Here is a 13,790-nt window from a genome sequence, read left to right as displayed (position 1 = left end):
GTACCACTGTCGTTTTTTTTTTTCGGGTCGAATGTTTGAGTTTTGATATCTCAGCTCTGGAAGGGTCTAGAGACTCCATTTTTGCACTCAGGTTTAAGTCTCGTGGCCCTCTATCAGAATCCAGAGTTTTGAGAAGATTGGAGAAACTTATTTTTTTGCCCGAAAAAAAAAACGGAAGGGGTACCACTGTCGTTTTTTTTTTGGGTCGAATTTTTGAGTTTCGATATCTCAGCTCTGGAAGGGTCTAGAGCCTCCATTTTTGCACTCAGGTTTAAGTCTCATGGCCCTCTATCAGAATCCAGAGTTTTGAGAAGATTGGAGAAACTTAATTTTTCGCCAAAAAACAAAAAAACAAAAGGGGTACCACTGTCGTTTTTTTTTTCGGGTCGAAGTTTTGAGTTTCGATAACTCAGCTCTGGAAGGGTCTAGAGCCTCCATTTTTGCACTCAGGTTTAAGTCTCATGGCCCTCTATCAGAATCCAGAGTTTTGAGAAGATTGGAGAAACGTATTTTTTCGCCCGAAAAAAAACACGAAAGGGGTACCACTGTCGGGTTTTTTTTTTTCGGGTCGAAATTTTGAGTTTGGATATCTCAGCTCTGGAAGGGTCTAGAGCCTCCATTTTTGCACTCAGGTTTAAGTCTCATGGCCCTCTATCAGAATCCAGAGTTTTGAGAAGATTGGAGAAACTTAATTTTTCGCCCGAAAAAAAAAATGAAAGGGGTACCACTGTCGGGTTTTTTTGGGTCGAATTTTTGAGTTTCGATATCTCAGCTCTGGAAGGGTCTAGAGACTCCATTTTTGCACTCAGGTTTAAGTCTCATGGCCCTCTATCAGAATCCAGAGTTTTGAGAAGATTGGAGAAACTTAATTTTTCACCCGAAAAAAAAAACGAAAGGGGTACCACTGTCGTTTTTTTTTTCGGGTCAAAATTTTGAGTTTCGATATCTCAGCTCTGGAAGGGTCTAGAGCCTCCATTTTTGCACTCAGGTTTAAGTGTCGTGGCCCTCTATCAGAATCCAGAGTTTTGAGAAGATTGGAGAAACTTAATTTTTCACCCGAAAAAAAAAACGAAAGGGGTACCACTGTCGTTTTTTTTTTCGGGTCAAAATTTTGAGTTTCGATATCTCAGCTCTGGAAGGGTCTAGAGCCTCCATTTTTGCACTCAGGTTTAAGTCTCGTGGCCCTCTATCAGAATCCAGAGTTTTGAGAAGATTGGAGAAACTTAATTTTTCGCCCAAAAAACAAAAAAACAAAAGGGGTACCACTGTCGTTTTTTTTTTTCGGGTCGAAGTTTTGAGTTTCGATATCTCAGCTCTGGAAGGGTCTAGAGCCTCCATTTTTGCACTCAGGTTTAAGTCTCATGGCCCTCTATCAGAATCCAGAGTTTTGAGAAGATTGGAGAAACTTATTTTTTTGCCCGAAAAAAAAAACGAAAGGGGTACCACTGTCGTTTTTTTTTTTGGGTCGAATTTTTGAGTTTCGATACCTCAGCTCTGGAAGGGTCTAGAGCCTCCATTTTTGCACTCAGGATTAAATCTCATGGCCCTCTATCAGAATCCAGAGTTTTGAGAAGATTGGAGAAACTTATTTTTTCGCCCGAAAAAAAAAATGAAAGGGGTACCACTGTCGGGTTTTTTTGGGTCGAATTTTTGAGTTTCGATATCTCAGCTCTGGAAGGGTCTAGAGACTCCATTTTTGCACTCAGGTTTAAGTCTCATGGCCATCTATCAGAATCCAGAGTTTTGAGAAGATTGGAGAAACTTTATTTTTCACCCGAAAAAAAAAACGAAAGGGGTACCACTGTCGTTTTTTTTTTCGGGTCAAAATTTTGAGTTTCGATATCTCAGCTCTGGAAGGGTCTAGAGCCTCCATTTTTGCACTCAGGTTCAAGTCTCATGGCCCTCTATCAGAATCCAGAGTTTTGAGAAGATTGGAGAAACTTAATTTTTCGCCCAAAAAAAACAAAAACAAAAGGGGTACCACTGTCGTTTTTTTTTTTTCAGGTCGAAGTTTTGAGTTTCGATATCACAGCTCTGGAAGGGTCTAGAGCCTCCATTTTTGCACTCAGGTTTAAGTCTCATGGCCCTCTATCAGAATCCAGAGTTTTGAGAAGATTGGAGAAAGTTAATTTTTCGCCCAAAAAAAAAACGAAAGGGGTACCACTGTCGTTTTTTTGGGGGGTTGATTTTTTGAGTTTCGATATCTCAGCTCTGGAAGGGTCTAGAGCCTCCATTTTTGCACTCAGGTTTAAGTCTCATGGCCCTCTATCAGAATCCAGAGTTTTGAGAAGATTGGAGAAACTTATTTTTTCGCCCGAAAAAATAAATGAAAGGGGTACAACTGTCGGGTTTTTTTGGGTTGAATTTTTGAGTTTCGATATCTCAGCTCTGGAAGGGTCTAGAGACTCCATTTTTGCACTCAGGTTTAAGTCTCATGGCCCTCTATCAGAATCCAGAGTTTTGAGAAGATTGGAGAAACTTTATTTTTCACCCGAAAAAAAAAACGAAAGGGGTACCACTGTCGTTTTTTTTTTCGGGTCAAAATTTTGAGTTTCGATATCTCAGCTCTGGAAGGGTCTAGAGCCTCCATTTTTGCACTCAGGTTTAAGTCTCGTGGCCCTCTATCAGAATCCAGAGTTTTGAGAAGATTGGAGAAACTTAATTTTTCGCCCAAAAAACTAAAAAACAAAAGGGGTACCACTGTCGTTTTTTTTTTTGGGTCGAATTTTTGAGTTTCGATATCTCAGCTCTGGAAGGGTCTAGAGCCTCCATTTTTGCACTCAGGATTAAATCTCATGGCCCTCTATCAGAATCCAGAGTTTTGAGAAGATTGGAGAAACTTCATTTTTTGCCCGAAAAAAACACACAAAAGGGGTACCACTGTCGTTTTTTTTTTCGGGTCGAATTTTTGAGTTTTGATATCTCAGCTCTGGAAGGGTCTAGAGACTCCATTTTTGCACTCAGGTTTAAATCTCATGGCCCTCTATCAGAATCCAGAGTTTTGAGAAGATTGGAGAAACTTATTTTTTCGCCCGAAAAAAAAAATGAAAGGGGTACCACTGTCGGGTTTTTTTGGGTCGAATTTTTGAGTTTCGATATCTCAGCTCTGGAAGGGTCTAGAGACTCCATTTTTGCACTCAGGTTTAAGTCTCATGGCCATCTATCAGAATCCAGAGTTTTGAGAAGATTGGAGAAACTTTATTTTTCACCCGAAAAAAAAAACGAAAGGGGTACCACTGTCGTTTTTTTTTTCGGGTCAAAATTTTGAGTTTCGATATCTCAGCTCTGGAAGGGTCTAGAGCCTCCATTTTTGCACTCAGGTTCAAGTCTCATGGCCCTCTATCAGAATCCAGAGTTTTGAGAAGATTGGAGAAACTTAATTTTTCGCCCAAAAAAAACAAAAACAAAAGGGGTACCACTGTCGTTTTTTTTTTTTCAGGTCGAAGTTTTGAGTTTCGATATCACAGCTCTGGAAGGGTCTAGAGCCTCCATTTTTGCACTCAGGTTTAAGTCTCATGGCCCTCTATCAGAATCCAGAGTTTTGAGAAGATTGGAGAAAGTTAATTTTTCGCCCAAAAAAAAAACGAAAGGGGTACCACTGTCGTTTTTTTGGGGGGTTGATTTTTTGAGTTTCGATATCTCAGCTCTGGAAGGGTCTAGAGCCTCCATTTTTGCACTCAGGTTTAAGTCTCATGGCCCTCTATCAGAATCCAGAGTTTTGAGAAGATTGGAGAAACTTATTTTTTCGCCCGAAAAAAAAAACAAAAGGGGTACCACTGTCGTTTTTTTTTTTTTTCGGGTCAAAATTTTGAGTTTCGATATCTCAGCTCTGGAAGGGTCTAGAGCCTCCATTTTTGCACTCAGGTTTAAGTCTCGTGGCCCTCTATCAGAATCCAGAGTTTTGAGAAGATTGGAGAAACTTAATTTTTTGCCCAAAAAACAAAAAAACAAAAGGGGTACCACTGTCGGTTTTTTTTTCGGGTCGAAGTTTTGAGTTTCGATATCTCAACTCTGGAAGGGTCTAGAGCCTCCATTTTTGCACTCAGGTTTAAGTCTCATGGCCCTCTATCAGAATCCAGAGTTTTGAGAAGATTGAAGAAACTTATTTTTTTGCCCCGAAAAAAAAAAACGAAAGGGGTACCACTGTCGTTTTTTTTTTTCGGGTCGAAATTTTGAGTTTGGATATCTCAGCTCTGGAAGGGTCTAGAGCCTCAATTTTTGCACTCAGGTTTAAGTCTCATGGCCCTCTATCAGAATCCAGAGTTTTGAGAAGATTGGAGAAACTTATTTTTTTGCCCGAAAAAAAAACGAAAGGGGTACCACTGTCGTTTTTTTTTTTTGGGTCGAATTTTTGAGTTTCGATATCTCAGCTCTGGAAGGGTCTAGAGCCTCCATTTTTGCACTCAGGTTTAAGTCTCATGGCCCTCTATCAGAATCCAGAGTTTTGAGAAGATTGGAGAAACTTATTTTTTTGCCCGAAAAAAAAAACGAAAGGGGTACCACTGTCGTTTTTTTTTTTTGGGTCGAATTTTTGAGTTTCGATATCTCAGCTCTGGAAGGGTCTAGAGCCTCCATTTTTGCACTCAGGATTAAATCTCATGGCCCTCTATCAGAATCCAGAGTTTTGAGAAGATTGGAGAAACTTAATTTTTTGCCCGAAAAAAACAAACAAAAGGGGTACCACTGTCGTTTTTTTTTTTGGGTCAAAATTTTGAGTTTCGATATCTCAGCTCTAGAAGGGTCTAGAGCCTCCATTTTTGCACTCAGGTTTAAGTCTCATGGCCCTCTATCAGAATCCAGAGTTTTGAGAAGATTGGAGAAACTTAATTTTTCGCCCAAAAAACAAAAAAACAAAAGGGGTACCACTGTCGTTTTTTTTTTTTTCGGGTCGAAGTTTTGAGTTTGGATATCTCAGCTCTGGAAGGGTCTAGAGCCTCAATTTTTGCACTCAGGTTTAAGTCTCATGGCCCTCTATCAGAATCCAGAGTTTTGAGAAGATTGGAGAAACTTATTTTTTCGCCGGAAAAAAAAAAATGAAAGGGGTACCACTGTCGGGTTTTTTTGGGTCGAATTTTTGAGTTTCGATATCTCAGCTCTGGAAGGGTCTAGAGACTCCATTTTTGCACTCAGGTTTAAGTCTCATGGCCCTCTATCAGAATCCAGAGTTTTGAGAAGATTGGAGAAACTTAATTTTTCACCCGAAAAAAAAAACAAAAGGGGTACCACTGTCGTTTTTTTTTTTCGGGTCAAAATTTTGAGTTTCGATATCTCAGCTCTGGAAGGGTCTAGAGCCTCCATTTTTGCACTCAGGTTTAAGTCTCGTGGCCCTCTATCAGAATCCAGAGTTTTGAGAAGATTGGAGAAACTTCATTTTTTGCCCGAAAAAAACAAACAAAAGGGGTACCACTGTCGTTTTTTTTTTTCGGGTCGAATGTTTGAGTTTTGATATCTCAGCTCTGGAAGGGTCTAGAGACTCCATTTTTGCACTCAGGTTTAAGTCTCGTGGCCCTCTATCAGAATCCAGAGTTTTGAGAAGATTGGAGAAACTTATTTTTTTGCCCGAAAAAAAAAACGGAAGGGGTACCACTGTCGTTTTTTTTTTGGGTCGAATTTTTGAGTTTCGATATCTCAGCTCTGGAAGGGTCTAGAGCCTCCATTTTTGCACTCAGGTTTAAGTCTCATGGCCCTCTATCAGAATCCAGAGTTTTGAGAAGATTGGAGAAACTTAATTTTTCGCCAAAAAACAAAAAAACAAAAGGGGTACCACTGTCGTTTTTTTTTTCGGGTCGAAGTTTTGAGTTTCGATAACTCAGCTCTGGAAGGGTCTAGAGCCTCCATTTTTGCACTCAGGTTTAAGTCTCATGGCCCTCTATCAGAATCCAGAGTTTTGAGAAGATTGGAGAAACGTATTTTTTCGCCCGAAAAAAAACACGAAAGGGGTACCACTGTCGGGTTTTTTTTTTTCGGGTCGAAATTTTGAGTTTGGATATCTCAGCTCTGGAAGGGTCTAGAGCCTCCATTTTTGCACTCAGGTTTAAGTCTCATGGCCCTCTATCAGAATCCAGAGTTTTGAGAAGATTGGAGAAACTTAATTTTTCGCCCGAAAAAAAAAATGAAAGGGGTACCACTGTCGGGTTTTTTTGGGTCGAATTTTTGAGTTTCGATATCTCAGCTCTGGAAGGGTCTAGAGACTCCATTTTTGCACTCAGGTTTAAGTCTCATGGCCCTCTATCAGAATCCAGAGTTTTGAGAAGATTGGAGAAACTTAATTTTTCACCCGAAAAAAAAAACGAAAGGGGTACCACTGTCGTTTTTTTTTTCGGGTCAAAATTTTGAGTTTCGATATCTCAGCTCTGGAAGGGTCTAGAGCCTCCATTTTTGCACTCAGGTTTAAGTGTCGTGGCCCTCTATCAGAATCCAGAGTTTTGAGAAGATTGGAGAAACTTAATTTTTCACCCGAAAAAAAAAACGAAAGGGGTACCACTGTCGTTTTTTTTTTCGGGTCAAAATTTTGAGTTTCGATATCTCAGCTCTGGAAGGGTCTAGAGCCTCCATTTTTGCACTCAGGTTTAAGTCTCGTGGCCCTCTATCAGAATCCAGAGTTTTGAGAAGATTGGAGAAACTTAATTTTTCGCCCAAAAAACAAAAAAACAAAAGGGGTACCACTGTCGTTTTTTTTTTTCGGGTCGAAGTTTTGAGTTTCGATATCTCAGCTCTGGAAGGGTCTAGAGCCTCCATTTTTGCACTCAGGTTTAAGTCTCATGGCCCTCTATCAGAATCCAGAGTTTTGAGAAGATTGGAGAAACTTATTTTTTTGCCCGAAAAAAAAAACGAAAGGGGTACCACTGTCGTTTTTTTTTTTGGGTCGAATTTTTGAGTTTCGATACCTCAGCTCTGGAAGGGTCTAGAGCCTCCATTTTTGCACTCAGGATTAAATCTCATGGCCCTCTATCAGAATCCAGAGTTTTGAGAAGATTGGAGAAACTTATTTTTTCGCCCGAAAAAAAAAATGAAAGGGGTACCACTGTCGGGTTTTTTTGGGTCGAATTTTTGAGTTTCGATATCTCAGCTCTGGAAGGGTCTAGAGACTCCATTTTTGCACTCAGGTTTAAGTCTCATGGCCATCTATCAGAATCCAGAGTTTTGAGAAGATTGGAGAAACTTTATTTTTCACCCGAAAAAAAAAACGAAAGGGGTACCACTGTCGTTTTTTTTTTCGGGTCAAAATTTTGAGTTTCGATATCTCAGCTCTGGAAGGGTCTAGAGCCTCCATTTTTGCACTCAGGTTCAAGTCTCATGGCCCTCTATCAGAATCCAGAGTTTTGAGAAGATTGGAGAAACTTAATTTTTCGCCCAAAAAAAACAAAAACAAAAGGGGTACCACTGTCGTTTTTTTTTTTTCAGGTCGAAGTTTTGAGTTTCGATATCACAGCTCTGGAAGGGTCTAGAGCCTCCATTTTTGCACTCAGGTTTAAGTCTCATGGCCCTCTATCAGAATCCAGAGTTTTGAGAAGATTGGAGAAAGTTAATTTTTCGCCCAAAAAAAAAACGAAAGGGGTACCACTGTCGTTTTTTTGGGGGGTTGATTTTTTGAGTTTCGATATCTCAGCTCTGGAAGGGTCTAGAGCCTCCATTTTTGCACTCAGGGTTAAGTCTCATGGCCCTCTATCAGAATCCAGAGTTTTGAGAAGATTGGAGAAACTTATTTTTTCGCCCGAAAAAATAAATGAAAGGGGTACAACTGTCGGGTTTTTTTGGGTTGAATTTTTGAGTTTCGATATCTCAGCTCTGGAAGGGTCTAGAGACTCCATTTTTGCACTCAGGTTTAAGTCTCATGGCCCTCTATCAGAATCCAGAGTTTTGAGAAGATTGGAGAAACTTTATTTTTCACCCGAAAAAAAAAACGAAAGGGGTACCACTGTCGTTTTTTTTTTCGGGTCAAAATTTTGAGTTTCGATATCTCAGCTCTGGAAGGGTCTAGAGCCTCCATTTTTGCACTCAGGTTTAAGTCTCGTGGCCCTCTATCAGAATCCAGAGTTTTGAGAAGATTGGAGAAACTTAATTTTTCGCCCAAAAAACTAAAAAACAAAAGGGGTACCACTGTCGTTTTTTTTTTTTGGGTCGAATTTTTGAGTTTCGATATCTCAGCTCTGGAAGGGTCTAGAGCCTCCATTTTTGCACTCAGGATTAAATCTCATGGCCCTCTATCAGAATCCAGAGTTTTGAGAAGATTGGAGAAACTTCATTTTTTGCCCGAAAAAAACACACAAAAGGGGTACCACTGTCGTTTTTTTTTTCGGGTCGAATTTTTGAGTTTTGATATCTCAGCTCTGGAAGGGTCTAGAGACTCCATTTTTGCACTCAGGTTTAAATCTCATGGCCCTCTATCAGAATCCAGAGTTTTGAGAAGATTGGAGAAACTTATTTTTTCGCCCGAAAAAAAAAATGAAAGGGGTACCACTGTCGGGTTTTTTTGGGTCGAATTTTTGAGTTTCGATATCTCAGCTCTGGAAGGGTCTAGAGACTCCATTTTTGCACTCAGGTTTAAGTCTCATGGCCATCTATCAGAATCCAGAGTTTTGAGAAGATTGGAGAAACTTTATTTTTCACCCGAAAAAAAAAACGAAAGGGGTACCACTGTCGTTTTTTTTTTCGGGTCAAAATTTTGAGTTTCGATATCTCAGCTCTGGAAGGGTCTAGAGCCTCCATTTTTGCACTCAGGTTCAAGTCTCATGGCCCTCTATCAGAATCCAGAGTTTTGAGAAGATTGGAGAAACTTAATTTTTCGCCCAAAAAAAACAAAAACAAAAGGGGTACCACTGTCGTTTTTTTTTTTTCAGGTCGAAGTTTTGAGTTTCGATATCACAGCTCTGGAAGGGTCTAGAGCCTCCATTTTTGCACTCAGGTTTAAGTCTCATGGCCCTCTATCAGAATCCAGAGTTTTGAGAAGATTGGAGAAAGTTAATTTTTCGCCCAAAAAAAAAACGAAAGGGGTACCACTGTCGTTTTTTTGGGGGGTTGATTTTTTGAGTTTCGATATCTCAGCTCTGGAAGGGTCTAGAGCCTCCATTTTTGCACTCAGGTTTAAGTCTCATGGCCCTCTATCAGAATCCAGAGTTTTGAGAAGATTGGAGAAACTTATTTTTTCGCCCGAAAAAATAAATGAAAGGGGTACAACTGTCGGGTTTTTTTGGGTTGAATTTTTGAGTTTCGATATCTCAGCTCTGGAAGGGTCTAGAGACTCCATTTTTGCACTCAGGTTTAAGTCTCATGGCCCTCTATCAGAATCCAGAGTTTTGAGAAGATTGGAGAAACTTTATTTTTCACCCGAAAAAAAAAACGAAAGGGGTACCACTGTCGTTTTTTTTTTCGGGTCAAAATTTTGAGTTTCGATATCTCAGCTCTGGAAGGGTCTAGAGCCTCCATTTTTGCACTCAGGTTTAAGTCTCGTGGCCCTCTATCAGAATCCAGAGTTTTGAGAAGATTGGAGAAACTTAATTTTTCGCCCAAAAAACTAAAAAACAAAAGGGGTACCACTGTCGTTTTTTTTTTTGGGTCGAATTTTTGAGTTTCGATATCTCAGCTCTGGAAGGGTCTAGAGCCTCCATTTTTGCACTCAGGATTAAATCTCATGGCCCTCTATCAGAATCCAGAGTTTTGAGAAGATTGGAGAAACTTCATTTTTTGCCCGAAAAAAACACACAAAAGGGGTACCACTGTCGTTTTTTTTTTCGGGTCGAATTTTTGAGTTTTGATATCTCAGCTCTGGAAGGGTCTAGAGACTCCATTTTTGCACTCAGGTTTAAGTCTCATGGCCCTCTATCAGAATCCAGAGTTTTGAGAAGATTGGAGAAACTTATTTTTTTGCCCTAAAAAAAAAACGAAAGGGGTACCACTGTCGTTTTTTTTTTTGGGTCGAATTTTTGAGTTTCGATATCTCAGCTCTGGAAGGGTCTAGAGCCTCCATTTTTGCACTCAGGTTTAAGTCTCATGGCCCTCTATCAGAATCCAGAGTTTTGAGAAGATTGGAGAAACGTATTTTTTCGCCCGAAAAAAAAAAATGAAAGGGGTACCACTGTCGGGTTTTTTTGGGTCGAATTTTTGAGTTTCGATATCTCAGCTCTGGAAGGGTCTAGAGCCTCCATTTTTGCACTCAGGTTTAAGTCTCATGGCCCTCTATCAGAATCCAGAGTTTTGAGAAGATTGGAGAAACTTATTTTTTCGCCCGAAAAAAAAAATGAAAGGGGTACCACTGTCGGGTTTTTTTGGGTCGAATTTTTGAGTTTCGATATCTCAGCTCTGGAAGGGTCTAGAGACTCCATTTTTGCACTCAGGTTTAAGTCTCATGGCCCTCTATCAGAATCCAGAGTTTTGAGAAGATTGGAGAAACTTTATTTTTCACCCGAAAAAAAAAACAAAAGGGGTACCACTGTCGTTTTTTTTTTTTCGGGTCAAAATTTTGAGTTTCGATATCTCAGCTCTGGAAGGGTCTAGAGCCTCCATTTTTGCACTCAGGTTTAAGTCTCGTGGCCCTCTATCAGAATCCAGAGTTTTGAGAAGATTGGAGAAACTTAATTTTTTGCCCAAAAAACAAAAAAACAAAAGGGGTACCACTGTCGTTTTTTTTTTTCGGGTCGAAGTTTTGAGTTTCGATATCTCAGCTCTGGAAGGGTCTAGAGCCTCCATTTTTGCACTCAAGTTTAAGTCTCATGGCCCTCTATCAGAATCCAGAGTTTTGAGAAGATTGGAGAAACTTATTTTTTTGCCCGAAAAAAAAAACGAAAGGGGTACCACTGTTGTTTTTTTTTTTTGGGGTCGAATTTTTGAGTTTCGATATCTCAGCTCTGGAAGGGTCTAGAGCCTCCATTTTTGCACTCAGGATTAAATCTCATGGCCCTCTATCAGAATCCAGAGTTTTGAGAAGATTGGAGAAACTTCATTTTTTGCCCGAAAAAAACAAACAAAAGGGGTACCACTGTCGTTTTTTTTTCGGGTCGAATTTTTGAGTTTATATATTTTAGCTCTGGAAGGGTCTAGAGACTCCATTTTTGCACTCAGGTTTAAGTCTCATGGCCCTCTATCAGAATCCAGAGTTTTGAGAAGATTGGAGAAAATTATTTTTTTGCCCGAAAAAAAAAACGAAAGGGGTACCACTGTCGTTTTTTTTTGGGGTCGAATTTTTGAGTTTCGATATCTCAGCTCTGGAAGGGTCTAGAGCCTCCATTTTTGCACTCAGGTTTAAGTCTCATGGCCCTCTATCAGAATCCAGAGTTTTGAGAAGATTGGAGAAACTTCTTTTTTTGCCCGAAAAAAAAAACGAAAGGGGTACCACTGTCGTTTTTTTTTTTCGGGTCGAAATTTTGAGTTTGGATATCTCAGCTCTGGAAGGGTTCTAGAGCCTCCATTTTTGCACTCGGGTTTAAGTCTCGTGGCCCTCTATCAGAATCCAGAGTTTTGAGAAGATTGGAGAAACTTAATTTTTCGCCCAAAAAACAAAAAAACAAAAGGGGTACCACTGTCGTTTTTTTTTTTCGGGTCGAAGTTTTGAGTTTCGATATCTCAGCTCTGGAAGGGTCTAGAGCCTCCATTTTTGCACTCAGGTTTAAGTCTCGTGGCCCTCTATCAGAATCCAGAGTTTTGAGAAGATTGGAGAAACTTAATTTTTCGCCCAAAAAAAAAAAAACGAAAGGGGTACCACTGTCGTTTTTTTGGGGGGTCGATTTTTTGAGTTTCGATATCTCAGCTCTGGAAGGGTCTAGGGCCTGCATTTTTGCACTCAGGTTTAAGTCTCATGGCCCTCTATCAGAATCCAGAGTTTTGAGAAGATTGGAGAAACTTAATTTTTCACCCGAAAAAAAAAAAACGAAAGGGGTACCACTGTCGTTTTTTTTTTTCGGGTCAAAATTTTGAGTTTCGATATCTCAGCTCTGGAAGGGTCTAGAGCCTCCATTTTTGCACTCAGGTTTAAGTCTCGTGGCCCTCTATCAGAATTCAGAGTTTTGAGAAGATTGGAGAAACTTAATTTTTCGCCCAAAAAACAAAAAAACAAAAGGGGTACCACTGTCGTTTTTTTTTTTCGGGTCGAAGTTTTGAGTTTCGATATCTCAGCTCTGGAAGGGTCTAGAGCCTCCATTTTTGCACTCAGGTTTAAGTCTCATGGCCCTCTATCAGAATCCAGAGTTTTGAGAAGATTGGAGAAACTTATTTTTTTGCCCGAAAAAAAAAAACGAAAGGGGTACCACTGTCGTTTTTTTTTTTTTGGGTCGAATTTTTGAGTTTCGATATCTCAGCTCTGGAAAGGTCTAGAGCCTACATTTTTGCACTCAGATTTAAATCTCATGGCCCTCTATCAGAATCCAGAGTTTTGAGAAGATTGGAGAAACTTAATTTTTCACCCGAAAAAAAAAAACGAAAGGGGTACCACTGTCGTTTATTTTTCGGGTAAAAATTTTGAGTTTCGATATCTCAGCTCTGGAAGGGTCTAGAGCCTCCATTTTTGCACTCAGGTTTAAGTCTCATGGCCCTCTATCAGAATCCAGAGTTTTGAGAAGATTGGAGAAACTTAATTTTTCACCCGAAAAAAAAAAACGAAAGGGGTACCACTGTCGTTTATTTTTCGGGTCGAATTTTTGAGTTTTGATATCTCAGCTCTGGAAGGGTCTAGAGACTCCATTTTTGCACTCAGGTTTAAGTCTCATGGCCCTCTATCAGAATCCAGAGTTTTGAGAAGATTGGAGAAACTTATTTTTTTGCCCTAAAAAAAAAACGAAAGGGGTACCACTGTCGTTTTTTTTTTTGGGTCGAATTTTTGAGTTTCGATATCTCAGCTCTGGAAGGGTCTAGAGCCTCCATTTTTGCACTCAGGTTTAAGTCTCATGGCCCTCTATCAGAATCCAGAGTTTTGAGAAGATTGGAGAAACTTATTTTTTCGCCCGAAAAAAAAAAATGAAAGGGGTACCACTGTCGGGTTTTTTTGGGTCGAATTTTTGAGTTTCGATATCTCAGCTCTGGAAGGGTCTAGAGCCTCCATTTTTGCACTCAGGTTTAAGTCTCATGGCCCTCTATCAGAATCCAGAGTTTTGAGAAGATTGGAGAAACTTATTTTTTCGCCCGAAAAAAAAAATGAAAGGGGTACCACTGTCGGGTTTTTTTGGGTCGAATTTTTGAGTTTCGATATCTCAGCTCTGGAAGGGTCTAGAGACTCCATTTTTGCACTCAGGTTTAAGTCTCATGGCCCTCTATCAGAATCCAGAGTTTTGAGAAGATTGGAGAAACTTTATTTTTCACCCGAAAAAAAAAACAAAAGGGGTACCACTGTCGTTTTTTTTTTTTCGGGTCAAATTTTTGAGTTTCGATATCTCAGCTCTGGAAGGGTCTAGAGCCTCCATTTTTGCACTCAGGTTTAAGTCTCGTGGCCCTCTATCAGAATCCAGAGTTTTGAGAAGATTGGAGAAACTTAATTTTTTGCCCAAAAAACAAAAAAACAAAAGGGGTACCACTGTCGTTTTTTTTTTTCGGGTCGAAGTTTTGAGTTTCGATATCTCAGCTCTGGAAGGGTCTAGAGCCTCCATTTTTGCACTCAGGTTTAAGTCTCATGGCCCTCTATCAGAATCCAGAGTTTTGAGAAGATTGGAGAAACTTATTTTTTTGCCCGAAAAAAAACAAAAGGGGTACCACTGTTGTTTTTTTTTTTTGGGGTCGAATTTTTGAGTTTCGATATCTCAGCTCTGGAAGGGTCTAGAGCCTCCATTTTTGCACTCAGGATTAAATCTCATGCCCCTCTATCAGAA

This window comes from Pimephales promelas, chromosome 3 (genome assembly GCF_988280905.1).
Source record: "Pimephales promelas chromosome 3, fPimPro1.hap1.1, whole genome shotgun sequence".
NCBI classification, from domain to species: Eukaryota; Metazoa; Chordata; class Actinopteri; order Cypriniformes; family Leuciscidae; genus Pimephales; species Pimephales promelas.
Note: the sequence above shows the minus strand (reverse complement) of the source record.